This window comes from Oryctolagus cuniculus, chromosome 2 (genome assembly GCF_964237555.1).
Source record: "Oryctolagus cuniculus chromosome 2, mOryCun1.1, whole genome shotgun sequence".
Lineage (NCBI taxonomy): Eukaryota > Metazoa > Chordata > Mammalia > Lagomorpha > Leporidae > Oryctolagus > Oryctolagus cuniculus.
Window position 1 is genome coordinate 151,510,560 of NC_091433.1, and position 21,555 is coordinate 151,532,114.

General features: G+C 39.8%; 1 pseudogene; it reads left to right on the forward strand.

Moving 5' to 3' along the window:
• Positions 1–18,453, forward strand: part of LOC138848739 (G protein-coupled receptor kinase 6-like) — a 54,384-nt pseudogene extending 35,931 nt beyond the window's left edge.
• The last annotated feature ends 3,102 nt before the right edge of the window (positions 18,454–21,555 follow it).

Genomic DNA, 21,555 nt, shown 5'->3' on the forward strand with positions numbered 1-21,555 from the left:
TATAATTCTACCTTGGGTATAGCTAATATATAATATTACCATTAAAAATATTTTGAATAGAACACAGAAGCCTTAAAAAATAAGTGATCATGAAAACTATTTGCGTTTAGATTAAGGATCATTTCTGCACCTTTTTGTTTAGGAGGGCTTGTTTTCTGAAAAACACTTATATCTGTGAGTGATGTGTAACATGAACTGTCGCTCCCCCTCTTCGTGGAGGAACGACACAGGACCCTGCGCTGTTCTTTCGTCTGCTCGGCCCTCCCCGGGTTTGCTGCTGGTTCTTCCCGGGTTGGCTACTATCCCTTCCACCTCCGTGGAAGGGCAGTTCCCCCTGGCCGCATTCCCCACTTCCGCAGGGGAGCGGCACACCGCCGGCCGGCTCTACTCGGGGGCTGCACAGGTGTTCCTTCAGCTAGATGTTCCCCATAGATGTTCCCGATGCATGCCGTCTCTCTCCTCCTTTATAGTCCTCCTCCGCCAATCCCAACTCGGCTGCCCACACGCCGAGTACGCTGCTCTCCTCTAATCAGGAGCAAGTCCTACAGTTTATTAGTTGAACTGGAGGCAGCTGTGCGGAAGCTGTTTACCTCTCTCCCAGCGCCATATTGTGGGAGAGCAGATGCATAGAATAAGTCCTAATTCGAGTAACTTAGTCTAGTCCGGATTGCTCCCCACAATGAACATTGACTTATGACATCATATGATGCCAAGAACACTATTACCTTTACCATCTGAAATATTAAACAGCTCTTAATTCCCAAGAACATGGTCTGTTCCTGATCTTAGCTCACACTCTCACAGATAAAATTATTTTAATAAAAAAGGAGATGAAAGTTGCACATAGGACTCAGTATACCTAAATCATATTTTTTAAAAATTCAAAATTCCTATTATAGGAAGGTAAATGAACACCTTTTATAAATTAGAGATGTCCATAGTTGAACTCTTCTAGTTAAGAATACCTCACTTGTGTTACAATGGCTTCTATCAAAATAGATGAACCCTAACAAGTGTTGGAGAAGATGTTATAAAAAGGCAACACGTGCACATTGCTAGTAGGAAGGTTAATTATTGCAATCCTTATCAAAAGTGATATGGAGGTCCCTCAAAAAAATAAAAATAAAATTACATGATCCAGTAATTCCACTTCTGGATATATATCCAAAGAAACTGAAATCAACTTTTTCAAAGGCATATCTGAACTCCCCTGTGTCCACTGCAGCATTATCCACATAGCAAGATACAAAAACAGCCTAAGCATCCATCAATAAATACATGGGCAAATGCAATATACTTTATATATAATACATATACAATGGAATACTATTCAGCATTAAAAAGGGAGATATCCTGTCACTTGTAGCAACATGGATGAATCTGGAGGACATTATGCCAAATAGAATAAATACAGAAAGACAAATGCCACTCACAAAGGAAATCGAATAATGTTGGACTCACAGGAGTAAAAAGTAGAATGATGATTTTCAGAGGCTGGTAAGTGGAGTCAGCACAGTGGCATAGTAACACTGCCATCTGTGGTGCTGGCATACCAAATGGGCACCGGTTCGAGTCCTGGCTGCTCCACTTCTTTTTTTGTTTGTTTGTTTTAGATTTATTTTATTTATTTGAAAGAGTTAGGGAGAGAGGTAAAGACAGAGAAAGAGAGAGGTCTTCCATCTGGTTCACTCGCAAATGGCCACAACAGCCAGAGATGAGCTGATCCAAAGCCAGGAGCCAAAAACTTCTTCCAGGTCTCCAGTTGGTCCTGGGGCCTTCCTTAGTATCACGTATTTCAAAACAACTAGGGAAACTTCACTTTTAGCCATAAAAATGATAAGGACAGTGAGATAATAAATACATTAATCAGCTTGATTTAGTCATGCCACATTTTGTGTATGTGTGTGTACATATATATCAAAATATATCACCTTGTATCTCATAATTATTTATCAAGCAAAAATTTAAAATGTAAAAGAATAAGAATTTCATAAATTCATGAAAAGTATTAATTTCATGATAAAATATAAAATCACCACCTGTGGGGACCAACTCGGACTAGACTAAGTTACTGGAATTAAGACTTATTCTATGCATCTGCTCTCCCACAATATGGCGCTGGGAGAGGAGCAAACAGCTTCTACCCAGCTGCCTCTTGCCAACTTGAGTGATGACCTCCAGGAGCTGATCCTGCTCCTGATTGGAGGAGAGCAGCGTACTCGGCATGTGGGCAGCCGAGTTGGGATTGGCGGAAGAGGACTATAAAGGAGGAGAGAGACAACATGCACCAGGAACATCTAAGGGGAACACCTGAGGAACACCTGTGCAGCCCCCGAGAGAGCCGGCCGGCGGTGTGCCGCTCCCCCGCAGAAGTGGGGAAAGTGGCTAGGGGGAACTGCCCTTCCACGGAGGTGGAAGGGACAGTAGCCAACCTGGGAAGAACCAGCAGCAAACCCGGGGAGGGCCGAGCAGACGAAAGAACAGCGCAGGGTCCTGTGTCGTTCCTCCACGAAGACGGGGAGCGACAACCACCAATATGGCTTATCACTTCAAGTGTTATTAAGAAAAACAACTATTTTATTTGGTGACCTTTGTACTCATGGAATTTGTGCTTGTCAGATTATTTACTGGAACAGTTCTACATTCAAAAAAGAAAGCAGAGAGTTAGTCTTCTATATGACAGACATGGAGTCAAACATGATTCATTTTACTTATTAAATCCTCATAATAACTATAAAAGATAAGTACTCTTAGACCCACTTTATATACTTATAAAAAGAAACTATGGCCTCTGAAGTTTCAGTGTGTAGCTACAATTTTCCCAAGCAGCATAAGGGCTAGAATTTAAACTCAGAACCCTCTGTGCTCTGAGACTCTAAGGTCTGTGAGAACAGGGACCATGTCTGTCTATACTTTCTTCCATCTGCAACTTAAATCATGGTAAATATTTGTTACATGATTAGGAAGTAGATATATGCATAAACCTACACATCTGTACTATCTTCTAATCATAAATATGAAAATGAATTAAATGTATTTAAGGATATGCAATCTTAAACAATATGTTCTTAATTTGATGAGACAAAAATAGAGCTACTAAGGTAGACAAAGAATCACACACTCCTTTACTTAGGAAATCATATGTAATTTTGTTACTGATAATGAAAATGACATTTTGCCTATAATAACAGAAATGTGTAGTATATTTTGAGTGTTTGCTGTGTGCTGGAACTCTATAAGGTATTTCACATTCATTTATATTCATCTTATAATTTCAGTCTGTATTAGAACTACTTAGGGCAGTACCATTTCTTAATATCTGTGAGATGCCTTTATTTCCTTTTCTGTGAAGAATATAGATACGGAGTTTTTCTGCAATTATCAATCTCACTTACTCTTCTGGTTGTGTTTCCCTGGCCATTCTAATGTTATAGGAAGGAGGCTTTTGGATGCTTGCTAATTCTCTTCATTGTATTGTTCCCTTCATGTACCAGACCACGAAGTTGTTAAGTCAGTCTGGTTAGCACTGACTTCAGTGACATTTCATTTGACATCTCTACACCTCCTTCTTGATATGCTGCCATTTATCATTATCTTTTGTTTATAGCACTTCCACCTGTTTATCATCCATGTGGTAGAGCTCATGACAGAGCCAAGTGAATTAATTTGGCAAGTAAAATTATCTCTGACATTATATGAAATGTGCCACTAACATTCAACATACCAGCTCATTTCTGCTTCTCATAATTCAATTATTGTAACAGACATGAGAAATTGAACTGATTTGTTTGATGTTCACAAGTATAAAATTGCTTCCTAATACGAGTAAGTGGGGTGGGCTTTGGATATATGTGTAGCTTTCTTAACAGTTTTCAAAAAAAAAGGTAGTTTATAAATAAGCATTTTACAAACAAGTCAAAATTATCTATTCAGGAGGCCTAAAACACCATTTATGAAATCAGTGAGGAAACTAAGACAAAAATAAAGGCCAACACTGAAACATAAGACCATGAGGAACAATAAATAAAATTTTTCTTTCTTCTTTTTTTTTTTTTTTTTTTTTTTTTTAGACTGAAAGGAAGGGAAGAAGGGAAGAGGGAAGAAGGGGAGAGACAGAGAGAAAAGAGAGGGCGAGACAGACTAAAGATTTCCCATATGCTTATTCAATTCCAACTCAAGCCAGGAGCCTAGAATTCCCTTCAGGTTTCCCACACGGGTGTTGGGAAATATATTTTTGATCCGTCATCAGCTGCCTCTCAAGATCCACATTAGCAGGAAGCTGGAACCAGGAGTGGAGCCAGAACTTGAATCACACACTTCAGTACAGGATGCAAACATACCAGGGGCATCTTAACCTCTAGGCCAAATGCCCGCCCCTCTTTTTTCCCTAGCAGTATTTTAACAAGCTTCACTCAACAGTCACTTGCCTTTTGAATTGTCTTTACTGCTTGTGATAGCCCCAGACCTTCGTTCTGAAGTTAGCTCTTCCTGTTATTACTAGTAACATCTAACTTCCATTTCGACAAGGATTTAGGATCCCTCTGAACACTAGAGCGTCTCTTCTCATTTCTAACATCAAACTTCTGCTATTCTTCTGATTTTTCCCTCTTAAATTCCTTCCCATTTAATCCTTAAAATCGCCTTGTCATTACTATCTTTGCTCTTTAAATTACCTAAAAATAAAACACAAAAACTAGTTTGATCATTTACTCTATTCCATTGTTTTGATCATTTTAACTGCTATACTCAAAGCAAAGCAATAAAGCACCTCAGAGAAATCTCGTTTTTAGTGTTTATTACCTAATATCGGTAGGCTACCATGCAAAAGGCTCCCAACCTTACCTTCCTCATAGTCCACACACCCTGTAACCTTCAACAAGCAGGCTTTGTGTTTGTTTTAACACGGGCGATTCTGAAGCAAGCTTCTCGTTAGTTACCATCCACAGAGACCAATTCTTCCGTCTTTTACAAGACTTCTGTGGAAAACCAAAAAGCACTTGGGAGGGTTGAGACAAAGAAAAGGAAAGAAAGAATTCAAGATGATCCTGGTGTTTTGGGACCTATTTAAATAGGTCCTATTTAAAAAGCTCACAAACTGAAAAGTGAACCAGGGTTGGGGGGAAGATGGTGAGGGTTTGGACAGAACAGGAGTGAAGCTCTGTGGAGGCTTCAAAGTGGGTAAATCTCAAAACTGCTGACAGAGTAGAAATCTAAGCAGGTGGAGACCATCATGGGATGGTAGTAGCACTGAGGTCAGAACTTTGGGGTTTGTTTTCAGATAGAGGAGTGTTCAACCGGCAGGATATTACAATATATGTTTAAAACAGAGGCTTCTCTTTTCTAATAAACTTTCTGGCTGAGTTTCTGTTCCGCATACTGTTAGGACATTTGATTTTACTTGAAGTACGCAGGCATACAGGTTAAGACCACGCCTTCACCACACTCCTATGTGACCTCATGCTCCTACCTGATCCCTTGGCCATGCCCCTGTGTGGCCTCATTCCCCTACCTGGCCACACCTGGGTGCCCACCAGCCAAGCAGGTTAATTAACCACTCCTCTTTGGAAGTGGGTTAAAAGCTGGACACGATGTGGCCCGGCTTGCTCTTCTTCCCTGGCCTCTTGTCAGGAGGGGGCTTGCTGTAGCCCCGGGCCTCCAGGGCACATGGCTGTGGGGAGCAACTCGGACTAGACTGTTACTGGAATTAAGACTTACTCTATACATCTGCTCTCCCACAATATGGCACTGGGAGAGGAGCAAACAGCTTCTACCCAGCTGCCTCTCACCAACTTGACAAGCTGCAGGAGCTGCTCCTGATTGGAGGAGAGCAGCGTACTCGGCGTGTGGGTAGCAGAGTTGGGATTGGTGGAAGAGGACTATAAAGGAGGAGAGAGACAACATGCACCAGGAACATCTATCTGAAGGAACACCTGAGGAACATCTGAGCAGCCCCCGAGAGAGCTGGCCGGCGGTGTGCCACTCCCCCGCGGAAGTGGGGAAAGTGGCTAGGGGGAACCGCCCTTCCACGGAGGTGGAAGGGACGGTAGCCAACCCGGGAAGAACCAGCAGCAAACCCGGGGAGGGCCGAGCAGACGAAAGAACAGCGCAGGGTCCTGTGTCGTTCCTCCACAAAGACGGGAAGCGACATAATGGTGCCGTGACTCGGATATGAAGCCTAGGCAGGGTTTAGTGTCGTTCCTCCGCGAAGAGGGGGAGCAACACATGGCCTTTGGGCCATGTGCTCTAGGCTTCCTGGCCCAGATACAGGCCTAGATGCTCTCCCACGTGGCTGGTTCCTGGTGCATGGTATGAACCCCTATTTACCTCTCCCTCTCAAATAAAGCTCTCACTCTCCTATGCATCTTTCTCATGAAATAAAAGCTAAAAATGTACCTTTCTGCCTCATTTATCTGTGCTGGTATTTAGAATTCTTCTCTAAATATTAGGCAAGAACCTTCTTGGGCTTATTAATATTGGGGATTTAGTAATAAGCCCCTGGTGAAATCGTATGGCACCCCAAATTCTGGTAGCACATGTGGCACCCCGGATAGCATTTCTAGGGAACTTTAATGACCATATTTCAGTGTAAATTTTAGGGGGTCTTCGATTTCATACTCAGTTCAGGGCCCACTCTACGACTTCAGGTTTTCCTCAGGCCATGGAGTTTACTTTGCCCCACTTTTTCTCAGTGTTGTGTCTGAGTTTGCAGAAAAGGGTTGGGCAGCATCAGTGCTGTTAAGAGATACCAAGCACTCAATTGTGGTGCATGTCTTGCATGTGGATCTTGGAGCCCGTTGGACCAGCCAGATCCTGGATGGGGTGGTGGGAGGTGGGCTCCAGTTTCCAATGTGTGAGTGTGGCCTGCATACTCACCAAATGGTTGCAATGGCCTGAGCTGCACCAGGCCAAAACCAGGAGCCTGGAACTCTGTCTGGGTTTCTCACCCAGGTGCAGGGAACCACAGACTTAGGCCATATTCCTCTGCTTTACCCAAGCAAATTAGTCTGAAGCCAGATCAGAAGAGGAGCAGCCAAGACACAAACAGGCACCCATATTGGATGCAGCATTTCAGGAGGCAGCTTAGCTCGTTACACCACAACACTGGCCCCTAGACTAAGTTTTTAAAGTGAACAAAAATTTAAACATAAATGGAGCAAACATATTTAGTCATACATATGCCTTTCAAATAAATTTTTTAAAACATTAAAAAATATCAGCAGAGTGAGTAAACAATGTATCCAGGGTATTTAAATATTTTTGTGGTAAAATTCTTTTTATTTAGTAAATATAAATTTCCAAAGTATAGTTTATGGATTACAATGTCTTCCCCCACCCATAATTTCCCTCCCACTCGCACCCCTCCCATCTCCCACTCCTCTCCCATTCCATTCACATCAAGATTCATTTTCAATTATCTTTATATACAGAAGATTGATTTAGTATATATTAAGTAAATATTTCATCAGTTTGCACCCACACAGAAACACAAAGTGAAAAATACTGTTTCAGTACTAGTTATAGCATTACTTCACATTGGACAACACATTAAGGACAGATCCCACATGAAAAGTAAGTACACAGTGACTCCTGTTGTTGACTTAACAATTTGACACTCTTCTTTATGGCATCAGTAATCTTCCTAGGCTCTAGTCATGCATTTCCAAGGCTATGGGAGCCTTTTGAGTTCGCCGACTTCAATCTTATTCCAACAGGGTCATAGTCAAAGTGGAAGTTCTCTCCTCCCTTCAGAGAAAGGTACCGCCTTCTTTGATGGCTCATTCTTTCCACTGGGATCTCACTCGCAGAGATCTTTCATTTAGTTTTTTTTTTTTTTTTTTTTTTTATTCCAGAGTGTCTTGGCTTTCCATGCCTAAAACACTCTCATGGGCTCTTCAGCCATATCCGAATGCCTTAAGGGCTGATTCTGAGGCCAGAGTGCTATTTAGGACATCTGCCATTTATGAGTCTGCTGTGTATCCCGCTTCCCATGATGGATCATTCTCTCCCTTTTTGATTCTATCCGTTAGTATTAGCAGACACTAATAGACCTATCAGTGTGATCAATTGTGAACTGAAATTGATCACTTGGACTAGTGAGATGGCATTGGTACATGCCACCTTGATGGGACTGTATTGGAATCCCCTGGCATGATTCTAACTCCACCATTTGGGGCAAGTCTGATTGAGCATTACTACTCCTTTTAGTACTGTCAATTTTATTTTTAAATTTTCTTGTTTATTTATCTGAATGTCTAATCTAGAGAGACAGACTGGCTGGCGCCACAGCTCAATAGGCTAATCCTCCACCTGTGGCGCTGGCACACCAGGTTCTAGTCCCTGTTGGGGTGCCGGATTCTGTCCCGGTTACTCCTCTTCCAGTCCAGCTCTCTGCTGTGGCCTGGGAAGGCAGTAGAGGATGGCCCAAGTGCTTGGGCCCTGCACTTGTATGGGAGACCAGGAGGAAGCATCTGGCTCCTGGCTTTGGATCGGCACAGCGCACTGGCTGTAGCAGCCATTTGGGGGGTGAACCAATGGAAGGAAGATCTTTCTCTCTATCTTTCTCTCTCTCAGCGTCTAACTCTGACTGTCAAAAATAAAATAAAAAATTTAAGAAAAGAGAGAGACAGACCAACACAAGTATCTCCCATTTATGAGTTCACAGCTCAAATGCCCAGAACAGTCAGGGCTGGGCCAGGCAAAAGCCAGGAGCCAGAAAATCAATCTAGGTTTCCCATGTGGATAGCAGGAATTAAGTTCTTGAACTATCACTTACTACTTCCCAAGGAGGGCAGCAGCAAGAAGCTAGAATCAGGAGCATAGCCAGGATTGGACTCAAATCCAGGCTCTTGATACAGAGGACATCCCAACCAGCATCTTTCTCCTAGGCCAAAAACCCACCCAATAGCATTATTTCTTTAAAAAACATGATTATCAAAGAGTATTAAGTGTTTAGGTCGCTCAATTGTCATGAAAACAACTTTTCTAAAGATACTCACTGATTAAGAAATACTTAGCCTAATTTAGAGTATTGTATACATATGATGGCAAAAGAAGTATATGTTTAATAACTGTATCCTTTAGTATAGATGCCTACTAAATCTATTTACTTTTGTTAGTTTATCCTTGTATTATTCTGTTATTATTCTCCTAAGTATGATAGAAATATCTTTTATACCAGTGGTATTTTTTATGTTTTGTATCTTTTATGTTTCTTTAATGTTTTAGGATTTAGGATTTTAGACTAGAACACAGAACATTTTCTAACTCTATCCTTCCACGAAATACACTCAGAATTGAATAGCAAAAAAATCTATCCTTTTGGGAGATTCTTCTGTCTTTATATGATTGTTATTACTATTTTTGCTATCTTAAGCAGTACTTGAAAATTGCTGGTTATTCATTCATCCATTAAAAAAGAAGAAATAACAAGGCTGAGCCAAGTGAAACAAGTTTACAAGTAAATAAGCTTTTCTAGGTTAGTGAATGTTTCCACTAAACACTGATAGGGTTGTAAAAGCCCCTCACCCACCCTATCTCCAATCTCTCAAATTAGATCCTTCATAATGGGATTTACCTTAGCAATCACTGTGGCCAATTATGGTTAATTTATGAAGTTACATGGCCTTATTAATCATTATAATCACACTCAACTTAGATCCACAGAATGCAATTTAAAGTAAAAATGCAATTTGGTCAAGAAATCAAATTGAAAATAAATCCCGACTGAATACTGAATTAATTTTAGTTGTAAACTGTACAGAACAAATTGATTAAAACAACAAAAAACCCACCACTTTAATACTGAATTGATTTAACTGATTAAAGCTTGGGACAAAGCCTTGCCAGGACTGAAAACTTCCCCAGTAAAAGTTGGGGATGTGAAACACTGTGTCTTTCTGTTTGGGGTGGCCTGTCAAACATTCTTATGCCATATTAAAAGAGCAAGCAAGGATTTAAATGTCCTTAGCATCCAAGTGATGAAAAGCATTTGGCCAGTTTCAGGGACCAGGGGAAAGATTCGGACTTTCCCCTTCCATAATACTTTAAATGTGTGAAAATCCTAATTACAGCGATCCTATGGTTATTAATTATTCTTCCTCCTAACAAGTACTTCCTGCCCCTATGATTTTAAAAAGTTGAGTTTTTTTTTTCTCTTTTTCTGAGTTAGTTCTCAGAATGAGAAAGAAAAAAAAAATTAAAAAGATTAAATATCATCTCTAGCAGATAGATGCAGTCGTGCCAGCCCAGGTAATCATTTATTATTTGAGTTTAATGAAATGCCAGTTCTCCTATACAGTGGATAAAGAGAGAGTTTCACAAGAAAATTAACAGCAATTTCTTATGGTAGAGATACTTTCTCCTTTTTCTAAGTGGAATTGGCCAAAGACTCACACAAAGGTCATGGATGTTTTATTTGACTTTAGTGGCTTAGATATGCTCACCAAAAGAGGGTTACAAACTTAACTCTCTGTACTCTGCCACCACCGTATTTATATGAAGATTAAATCAGCTTGAAATAAGCACCACAGATTATTTTGAAGGAGTAAAGATGTTCACTAAGATGAATTCTCAGAATTCTATAAAGTCTATAAAAGAGAATATGTCCAATCATTTGGTGACACATTTCTGCAGGGCAGGAAGTTTATCTGTGTTATCCATAAATGTAAAATCATTGCCTGGCACATTTAAAATGATCACTAGGTGATTTTATTCTGTCATTTTTTGTTTATTTGAAAGGCAGAGAGAGAGAGAGGTCCTCCATTCAGTGGTTCACTCTGCAAATGCCTGCAATAGCCATAGCCAAAGCGAGCCAGGAGCCTGGAAATCAACTCAGGACTCTCATATGTGTGCCAGGATTCAAGGTCCTTAACCAATTATCTGCTGCCTCCCAGAGTATGCATTAACAGGAAACTGGAATCAGAAGCGTAACTGGGATTCAAACCCAGGCACTCCTATATTGGATGCAGACTTCCAAGCACTGTCTTAACTCCTGTGCCAACCACTCACCCCTATGTGGTGGTAAATGGAATAAATAAATGAATCATGAATGAGTTAACAGATCACTAAATACTGTGCTCTGATTGCTTTTTGTATACATTTTCTTCTTTTTGAAACCAAAGGACCTCATCTTTCTGGGGGTAGACCAACTGCACTTACTTGTTCACCAGCCCACACGTCACAGCTGCATGAGCCATCCTGCTTAACAGAGATGAGATCACACTCCTAGAACTAAGACTATGGGTTAAAAAGATCCCCAATTTGAAATGTGTTCCTTTGTATTTTTGTGCCAACTTCAAACTAGCCCATATGTGCATCGGATATATGCATAATTCTATTTTTTACTGTTAACATGGTAGGTTCAAAAGTTATCCTCTCCACTGACGAATAACTATTTCTTAGACTATACAACCCCAGTGTGAAGAGGAATGATGTCTTAAAATAAATCAGAAATTAAGGGGCTGGTGCCATGGCTCACTTGGATAAACCTCCACCTGCAGCACCATGTGGGCACCAGTTCTGGTCCCCGTTGCTCCTCTTCCAGTCCAGCTCTCTGCTGTGGCCCGGGAGGACAGTGGAGGATGGCCCAAGTGCTTGGGCCCCTGCACCCGCATGGGAGACCAGGAGGAGGCTCCTGGCTCCTGGCTTCGGATTGGCGCAGCGCTGGCCGTAGTGGCCATTTTGGGGGTGAACCAACGAAGGGAAGACCTTTCTCTCTGTCTCTCTCACACTGTCTATAGCTCTACCTGTCCAAAAAGAGGGAAAAAAAGAAATCAGAAATTAAAATTTATTGGGTGCTTAATATATGCCATAACTTTGTAAAATGTCTCTATCTACCCATCCACCCATCATCTGTCCACCTTACTGAGAATTCATAATGCTATGGTTTGAATGTTCCTTTTAAAACTCTGTAAATTTTAGTTGCCATTATAATACTATTAAGTGGAGGGATCTTTAAGAAGTGAGTAGGTCATGAAGGGTCCACTCTGATTGGATTGGCGATTGGGGCCTTCATTAAAGAGCTAATTTGTCCTTCCTTGCTTCTTACTCTTCCACCATGATTGTAGCAAGAAGGCCCTTACCAGACGGTGACTTTTCTGCCTCTGACTCCCCAGTCTCCAGAATCCTAAGCAACACATTATAAATTCATTATAAATGACCCAGTTTGGGGGATCATGTTAAAGTCACAAAAATGAGCAAATACCCCTACTATGTGCCAAGCACCAATGATATGGTAATGGACAAAACAATTACTCTGACCCTATTTAACTTAATTCTCATAAATAAGCATGTGACATTTTATTACTTTCTTTCCATGTTACAGGTGAAAAAATTAAGACCCTAAGTGCTTAATGATTTATTTATGTGCCATAATTGGTTTAGACAGGAATTGAACCTGATCTGTTTGAGTCTTGTCTTTAAAATCTCCTTAGATTACTTTTCCAGATATTTTCTTTTGTGGAACAGGTACTTGGTCCAGTAATTAAGACAATGGGTGGGGTATCTGCATCCCAAATCAGAGTGCCCAGGCTCCAGTCCCAGCTTTGCTCCTGAGTCCAGCACCCAGCTAATACACACCGATGTGGGGAATACGTGATGGCTCAGGTGGTGGCATCCCTGCCACCTGTGTGGAAGACCTGGATTGAGGTCCCAGCTTCCAGCTTTTGTGTGGTCCAGCCCAGATGGTGGTGGGCATTTAGGAAATGAACCTGGGACTCAGATGTCTCTTTCTGTCAGTCTGTGTGTTGTCTTTGTTTTTTCTGTCTCTCAACCTAATTTAAAAAATATTTTTGAATTGATTTTTGTTTGCTTACTACATCAGAAAAGAATACATTTACAAATAACTGAGTCACAAGAAAATGTTGCTTCAACAGAAATGAATCTATAAGAATTAGAATTTTGGAAAGGTGGGAAATATATCTAAAATTTTTTAAAAATTTAAAACTGCAACCAAAATATTCTGGTGAAATCTCTGTTAACTCATATGAAGACTCTTCATAACATTTTATTTTTGGAATGTTTAAATGTCAACCCTTCGATTTAAAAATGTTTGCGGAGCTAAATAATTTACTTCTTTATTACATTTACATATCATAATTTTGTTCAATCTAGTCTAATGACTCAATCAGTATAAATGATTCTGTCAGTGTCCAGGGACATGTGATTCAGGTTTACCTTATCTGGTGGCCTGACCTGATCCAAGAAATAGCTATGTGAATGATTAATTCCTTTTTTTTAAGATTTATTTTATTTATTTGAAAGACAGAGTTATAGAGAGAGGTAGAGACAGAGAAAGAGGTCTTCCATCTGCTGGTTCACTCCCCAAATGGCCGCAATGGCCGGAGCTGAGTTGATCTGAAGCCAGGAGCTTCCTTTGGCCTCCCACAGGGGTGCATGGGTCCAAGGACTTGCGCCATCTTCTACTGCTTTCCCAGGCTGCAGCAGAGAGCTGGATTGGAAGTAGAGCAGCTGGGACTAGAACCGGCACCCATATGGGATGCCAGTGCTTCAGGCCAGGGCTTTAATCAGCTGTGCCACAATGTTAACCCTGTGAATGATGAATTCTAAATTCTTGAGGCAGCCTCTTATATTTCTGTCTGAAAGCAAACATCTTAATAAGAATTAGCCTGCTGGGATCAAGGTTGTCTTCTCCATAAAAAATGTAAATGGAAACATTCTGTATATTCTTTATGGTTGATCTTATGGTACAATTAAGTAGCTATACAAAAGTTAATGGTTCAGATGCACTATGAATGAAAATCAGTTATTATCTGAATGAAGAATGCTTCTTAGAGGTGTAGGAATATCTTTCTAAGTTAACATGTTGTGTTAGTCCTGTTAACTTGCAAACCAAAAAGATGTTGATTTACAATTGCCACCATCTACAGATAAATATTTTCCATTTCCCTAATATTTATATTTTACTAGTAATTGATGTCTAATTTCTGTCTAAAGATAACAATGTATAGTCTTGCTATAGTTTTAAAGAATATTTTATTTGCATATTTGAGATTTTTGCATTTTCACTCTGAAATGTTTCATTTTTCTCATCTAATTAATCTAATCTCTAACTGTGGACATTTGCTTTAATATTATATCAAGCTATAGGGGCTGAATGAGGTGGTATAATAAAGCAAATGTAAATGATCTATTCCAAAACTGAATCCATGACTACTGAATAATTCACAACATAAGCCATCTACATAAGCTAACAGATAAATTCTCATAATACATTGTACATAGTAAATCTTAACCAAACCTTAAAAGTTATTCCTCCATCAATATTTTAGGTTAATAAATAGCCAAACTTTTGAAAGGAAAGAAGTAAGGAATCTGAAAGTATATACCTCTCACATAGCTCAAAAATGTATTAAGTAGTTTTCAATAAAGGACAAAACAAGAGTACCATGCAACATCAAAATTGAATAGACATTATGGATAAAATTTATAAAGTAAATCATTGTGGCATAAATACACAACGGAATATTATTCATCTATGAAAACAACACCTAAATCCTGTCATATGCTTAAAAATGCTTGGAACTAGAGGACATCATGTTGAGTGAAATAAGCCAGACACAGAGAGACAAATACCACACGTTCTTCTTTATGTGTGGAAGCTGAAACTGAACAACAAAACAAATTATCAAACAAAAAAATCCACCTCAATCTGAAGCTGGGAGTTTTGGGAAGGAGAAAATGAGTTTGTATTTTAACAAATAGTGGAAGCTGGGTGTGGCTCATTAGTTGTCACACATATAGTAATATGCAATAGTAATAGAGGAGATGGGGTGAGGGGTATATGGGAACTCGTCGTAGTACTCCCCCACAATTTTTGTTTTGTAAATTTAAAATCAATGATAATTTTTTGAAGTAAATCATACATGTTTCCTGAAAATGAAGGCAAATTGAGAACTGGAATTGTTTCAATTCAATTAATCCTATTTAATCAAAAGATAGTTTTGACAACTATTTTCTTATGTGAACCATAGTAAGAGTTTATTTTGAAGAGCTTTATCAACTACAATTAAAATACTTTTAATAGTAGAATTGTAGAAGCAATGCTTGTGGTAAGACTGTTTCTAATATCACCTTATGAAAGGCCAATAAATTTTGGGTTTATAATACTCTGATGGTAGAATAAGATACAGAGAGACATTAGAGGATCCAGCAGACAGTCAAATCAAGACTCTAGGTTAATTCGGTTAATTCACTTCAATTAGTCCTTTGATGGAGTTAGAAAATAAAGGTTGAACTGTTTGGTAAGATTCTGATGTGTAGCCACCATCTATTGCTGATTTTAGACAAATCCAAGTGCTGTAAATAACAATAATGCAGACAGAATAGTTGGAGTTCAGATTAAAATTAGATATTGGTTTCATTTTCACTTGAAGGACCAAAATGTGCAAATAGATATAGGCCTAAGGAAATTTTTTCGGGTAGAACTAATCCCAAATTTGAGTGGGTCCACTTAGGTAAATTCATCTGATCCTAAGATGTTGTCCATGAATCCATTTAAGCTGAACTTTCAGGAAGAAAACCCAGTGGTGTAGTTAAAGTATTTTGAGGTGGATTGCTACTTCTGTGAAGACATCCTCCTCTTGCAAGGTTCTGACAGTTTAGTCACAGAAATACAACTGCCATATAAAACTTCCTCTTGCTATCTAACTTAAGCATTTATACAAAGTAAATCAACTCATAAGACCTTCTATAAAGCAAAATGTCACAAGAAGTAAAATATTCTTTGTTGGCAGTCTGCAAAACGTACAAGTTGTACCATGCTTCCCTAAATTAGACTCAGTCCCAAGGGTCTGGTCCCATGAAACTAATAAAATTAAAATCCTTATCCACTGTATCCCAAGTGACTAATAGGATCTGATGAAACACTTTGACAGCAAATTGCTTTATTGCCCACTAAATGAAAGCTGCACTCACCGAAGGTCAGTGTCGACTTCTTAAGGCATATTAAGTAAGGAAATGTAGAAGTCATCATCCTTAGCTTTTCCAGAGATGGCTACCTTTCCTGCTGATAATTGGGCCTACTTCATCCCTAAGGAAATTACAAATGAATTCTAACTCCCAGCTCTGTTTTCTGCATGAACAGGAATTTCATGTTTTGCCAAGATTCTAGGTTCTAAATTCCCAGTGCAAAAGGGAAGACTCATTTTTCTACCTGCAAGCAAAAATTCTCCAAATCAGAATCCCCATTAGTTATTTAGCAATGGTTCTGGGACTACCCTCCAGATAGGTTGACTCCCTATTCCCAAGCCTCTATCTTCTGGTTTTACAGCTCAGCAAATCATCATTCCCTGTTCCGAATTGAATGTATTAAACAATCCCCAATTTTTAAAATGCTGCTTATTCATTAAGACTGAATCTTACTTAATAAATAGATACAAATGCAGAGGTTTGTGATCTTTCTAAAAATGTTCTGCTCCACCTTCTAATTATCCTGAGCCTCTCAAACAAAATACCTTCCTGAATATCCACCAATAGAGTTACATTCCTTAGAGTTAAATATCCTCCTTGTTCAGTTTGTAAGCCCATATCTTGGAAAGGATGAGCACTTTAAATTCACAGATATTTAGAGTGAATTGATTTACTCACCAGCTTTCTTTCACAACAAGAACCCAGAGCAGCAGGAAAGCAATTTTACATAGAGTCAACCCCTGCTGAATGTGATGTTTCCAATCACATACAAATATGCAGGAATATGTTGCATATTTAGTTATGAAGACAGTTAGCAAAAGTGATCTACTGATATGGGAGAAAGAGCTGGGGGCAAGATAATTTATTGGTACATTAATTCATTTGTATTATTTTTCTACTCCCTTACCTCTAAAACTCATAAAAATTCTAGGCATGTAGCTAGATACAAAGAGCGTTCCCCACCACCACCCGCACCCCTTGGAGATCCGTACCAGGAGGAAAACAAAAGCTTTATTTCTCTTTGTTAAAGATTTAGTTTTATTATTCCCATGATCCAGGAGTTGGAACAGAGGTCTGAAAAGAGAGAAAAAGTACAGAAAGAAATGCACCTGAAAGTGAGAGGGAAATAAATGTGTTCATTTCTCCAGCTGTGAAGCTGACAGAGATGGGTGGATCCAGAAGTACCAATGCACCTACTATTGTCTGGGGTACCCCTTTCTAGGTTTTGGATGCCATCTTACCATAACCTACAACTAACATAAACCTTGGGCTTGGGAGCTGGTGGCAAAGGGGGGCGGAGAGGCCACAGGAGGCTACTACAAGCTGAGCTTGTTGGAGCCACGAGGATCACCCACTTACTGTGCCTCACCCACACAAGTCCATACTGGCACGCCTGCTGACACCTCAGCTTGCAGATCTCAAGAACCTCCTAGCGAACATGGTGAACATGGTGCTTGCTACGTGAGGCCCAAGGAAGGTGATGGCGAGAAAAGTGGAGGCGAAAGCAAGAAATGGCGATGTACGCTACCGTCTCCCCACATGAGCCATGGCCATGAGCTGTGGCTCAGCCTGGAACGTGACTACACAGCCTGAGCAAGCAGCAGCCCTCCACGTCTACTGTTCCACAAGTTCTGCACCACTTACCCTGAGCTGACTTGCGGTAACTGCCCTTTGGAAAGGGAGACCAAGTACTAAGTGCTGATGTGGGCAATCAGTAGACTTGTGGGTGGCGGTTGATGCAGAATTTTCTGAGCCACAGGGGTCCTGATCCCATTCCTGAGCGTTCTCGGCTACAGGAGCCCTGCGAAGACCTCTTCCAGGAGCTCACCCTGCTGCCCCAGGAATGCTGAGCTTATTCTCTTTGGTTCAATACCTCCACAGGATCTATTTCAACCAATTTCTGCAGTGGAAGTGGCTAGAAGGGCAGCCAGTGACCAAAAACACCTGGAGGTAGTACTGAGTCCTGGACAAAGGCACTTGGGGGAGGTTTGCACCTGGCAGGTATAAGCAACAGGCAAGATGTTCACCTGCAAGAACTGGAGCAGTTGATCATCAAGAAAAGGGGAGACCATGGCATACAGTGAGAAGCATATGCTGGAGAAGGTGAGCAAAATGTTTGCTGCGAACTTGGCCTATGCCAATGAGACCAAGGATGCACTGTGCCTGCTATGGATGCTGATGAACAGGGGCTACCTCAAGCTCCAAAATAGACACAGAGTCCAACTGGCATCCCTGCCACTAAGCTGTGTAGGGGCCTAGAGACACAGCCTTGGGAGTGTGTCGTATACAGGGCCATGACAACAGAGAACCTGCTGGATGGCCACTGCCACATGGGCATCTCAGGCCTGGGCTTGACTGCATATCCCTGAGAGCACGTCCATCTAAGACAGTGTGGGCACCATGGGCTACGTGGCTCTGCAGGTGGTCAAGAAAGAATGGGACAGGTGGAGCCTCCACTGGTGTGCACATGGCTGCCTCTTCCACTACATGATCGCAGACCTGTTGCCCTTCCAGGAGAGGAAATAAAAGGCGAGTGATAGAAGATAAAGTGAGAGGAGATGGTGAAGGAGGTGCCCCAGGAACACTCAGAGCACTTTTAAACTGCAAGCCAGCTGGCTCTGCTCACAGCTTCTCTGCAAAAGCTCTGCTGAGTGCCTGGAATGTGAAGTGAAGCAGAGCCTCCTCTTCAAGAAGCTGAATTGCAAGTGGCTGGAGCTGGCATGTGAAATGGCCCATGAAGCCTGAACTGCAGGCCCTTTATTTTTAGGGTGTTCTGCACATGGCATGTTTCTCCTTCATTAAGAGCCGGAACCCACTGACCAGGATTTCTGCCTGAAGATGGTGGAGACTGAGTTCTCCCAGGAGCTGAATGTCTTATCGCTGGATGGTTCAGTTCCTCCAGACCTGGATTGGAAGGGACTGCTGTAGAGACTCGTTAGTGGCCAGAGGATTGCTGTGGGCACTGCAGGGGCAGTGAGGAAGAGCATCGTACCCGCTCTGGGCTCCCACCAGTCTCTAGCCCTGGGGCCGCACTCCCACTGGTGGTTGGTGATAACAGATGCTGTAAATGTTTGCAGTTTTGCATGGTGGTTTTCTTCATTGATCACTCAAGTCCTGGGGAACAGAACTGCCACTGTCCCCTGTGTGCCTCACAACCTCAGTCCCTGGCCTGGCTGAATTTGCCAGGGTCTGGACTATATCTGAAACAGTGATGTGTTATTTCAGCTGTTCCGTGGAGCTCAGGTTTCTCTATGTATTTGTACCAATCTGTATAGAAAAGAGCGTCCCTAATGTTCCACGTCATCCCCCCAGAGCTGTGCTGTCTCATGTCCTGGGACAGACTGCCTTGGCTGGAATTTTTTATAAATGAACAACACCTGTTGTAGACACGAAAAGAAGTTCTGAGGAACTCTGGAAGAAGCTCCTGGCTCCTGGCTTCAGATGGGCCTGCCTCCACCCATTGCAAGCATTTAGGGAGTGAACCAGTGGATGAAAGATCTCTCTCTCTGTCTTTCCCTCTCTCTGACTGTAACTCTGCCTCTCAAATAAATAAATAAATAAGTCTTTAAAAAAGCATTATTGGAACTATTCGTAAAATTGAATAGTAATAGTTGTACCAATATTAAATTTCTCACTCTTGATAATAATACTATGGTTGTATAGATAATACCATGAGCTTGGGAAATACAAGTAATCTATTAAGATATAAAGAAATATATCTATTTTACTCTCAAATCAGTCTTATCAATAATGATAAATGAGAAAGTTAATTCGAGTAAACAATATATGACAGTTGGTATACAATCTTCATAAACTTATCTCTAATTTTAAATTATATCAAACTTAAAAGTTACCCAATAATAGTTGATTGGAGTTGATAAAATTTATGATATTAACAATCTGTTTCATCATAAAAATTACTCTTTTCTTTCCTAGAAGTAATCATCCCTTTCTCTAGATTTATATCCCTTGGGCCTTCATCAAGTTCCACTCATTCATGGTTAAAATACTTCATTCAACAAGTATTGATCAAGTACTTAGTTTAAGTCAAACACTGAGCTGGGTACTGGAACCCACTAAAAAGAAAGACACAAAATCCACCCTTACAGATTTATGTCTTATCTTTCATATAAAAGTCATATTATTTTACTTCTTTAATGGAATTCTAAAATCTTTGGAAATATTTGGAAGTTCCAAGCTGCCTAGATCATAAATACTTACAATCATGGTAAATGTTTAATAATTTACATTTTAGTTAAAATGACAATTGAATATCTGTCATGAGTATGTGTCGTCATGGCCCACATTTAAATCTAATCACTTTATAAATCACTATCATATGATAAATTTCTTTCAAAAATGAAGGAAAAGGGTATTGAAAAATTACTGAATCTGTAACATAACATTATCACATCTATAGTATATGATTTTATATATATTTTAATATAAGAATAAATATCACATTAAATAATATTAGATGAATAACAGATTAAGGTGTTACTTAAAACATTTGACACAATAGCTTAATAATAGATGTTTTAACTCCTTGATATGTTTGGAATTAGATGTTCAAATTTAAAAACACACAATGGGTGAAATTAATGATAGTCAGAAGTGGCACAGAAAGGAAAGAAAGGGTTCTTTTCATGGAAAAGAAAAAACAGAGCAGATGGCAAATTTCTCACTTCCTCATAATAAGACTAGCCCTCCATAATGACAGAGAAGGCAGTAAATGCATTATGATGGCAAAGACACTTTTACAGGTGGAATTACCTGTTTCCCTATCTTGGCTATAGTCAAAGGACTGAATGTAAAGTGGATAAATATTTTTGATTTCTACAATAAATAGAATATGGAATTAAGATGTATTTTAATTTCTTTATGGCAAATACATTCGTCAAGAACAAATTTTGTTATGAAAATCATAATTATAAATATATAGAGCCATAGACCTATCATTTCCTGTATGAATATGATAAGAATGTATAATAATTTAAATAGTAATAGCTATTGGACAGAAAGCCTAGAATCTACTTTTTGGTCAAGAGGACTTTGAACAAGTCTCTTCAACCTAACTCACAAATATCATCAGGGGAAAAAAACAAAACAGAATACCTAATCTCTCTGATCTCTGAGCTCTTTAACATTAGTTGTTTTTACTCTACCAAAAAGGATTTATTGAGTTCCATGAGATTATTAGTGTGTTTATCCTTGTGAATAATTAAAAGATGTGTGAAAAAGTTTTATGAATCAGTTAAGGAAAAAACCCAGCAACCACAATCTGGCACTAAGGTGATATATTTAAGACTAATAAATATAAATGATAGTAACTACCAATTCTTGAACTCTATGTATGTTCCAAATATTGATTGGCCCCTGAACTTTCCTATATTTTCTACTTAAATATTAGGACCATATGAGCATGTTGTTTTACCACAATTTACTGATAAAGGAACTAATGATTGCAGAGATCTAGTAATTGATTTGACATCACCTGGATAATAAGTGATAGGTCCATGACTCAAAAATCTTATATTAAACAATGAATCTAAAGTCTATTTTGTCTTTGGCAACACACTTTATATGGACTGTAGCATTCAGGGAAAGATTTTTTTTTTTTAATTAGCA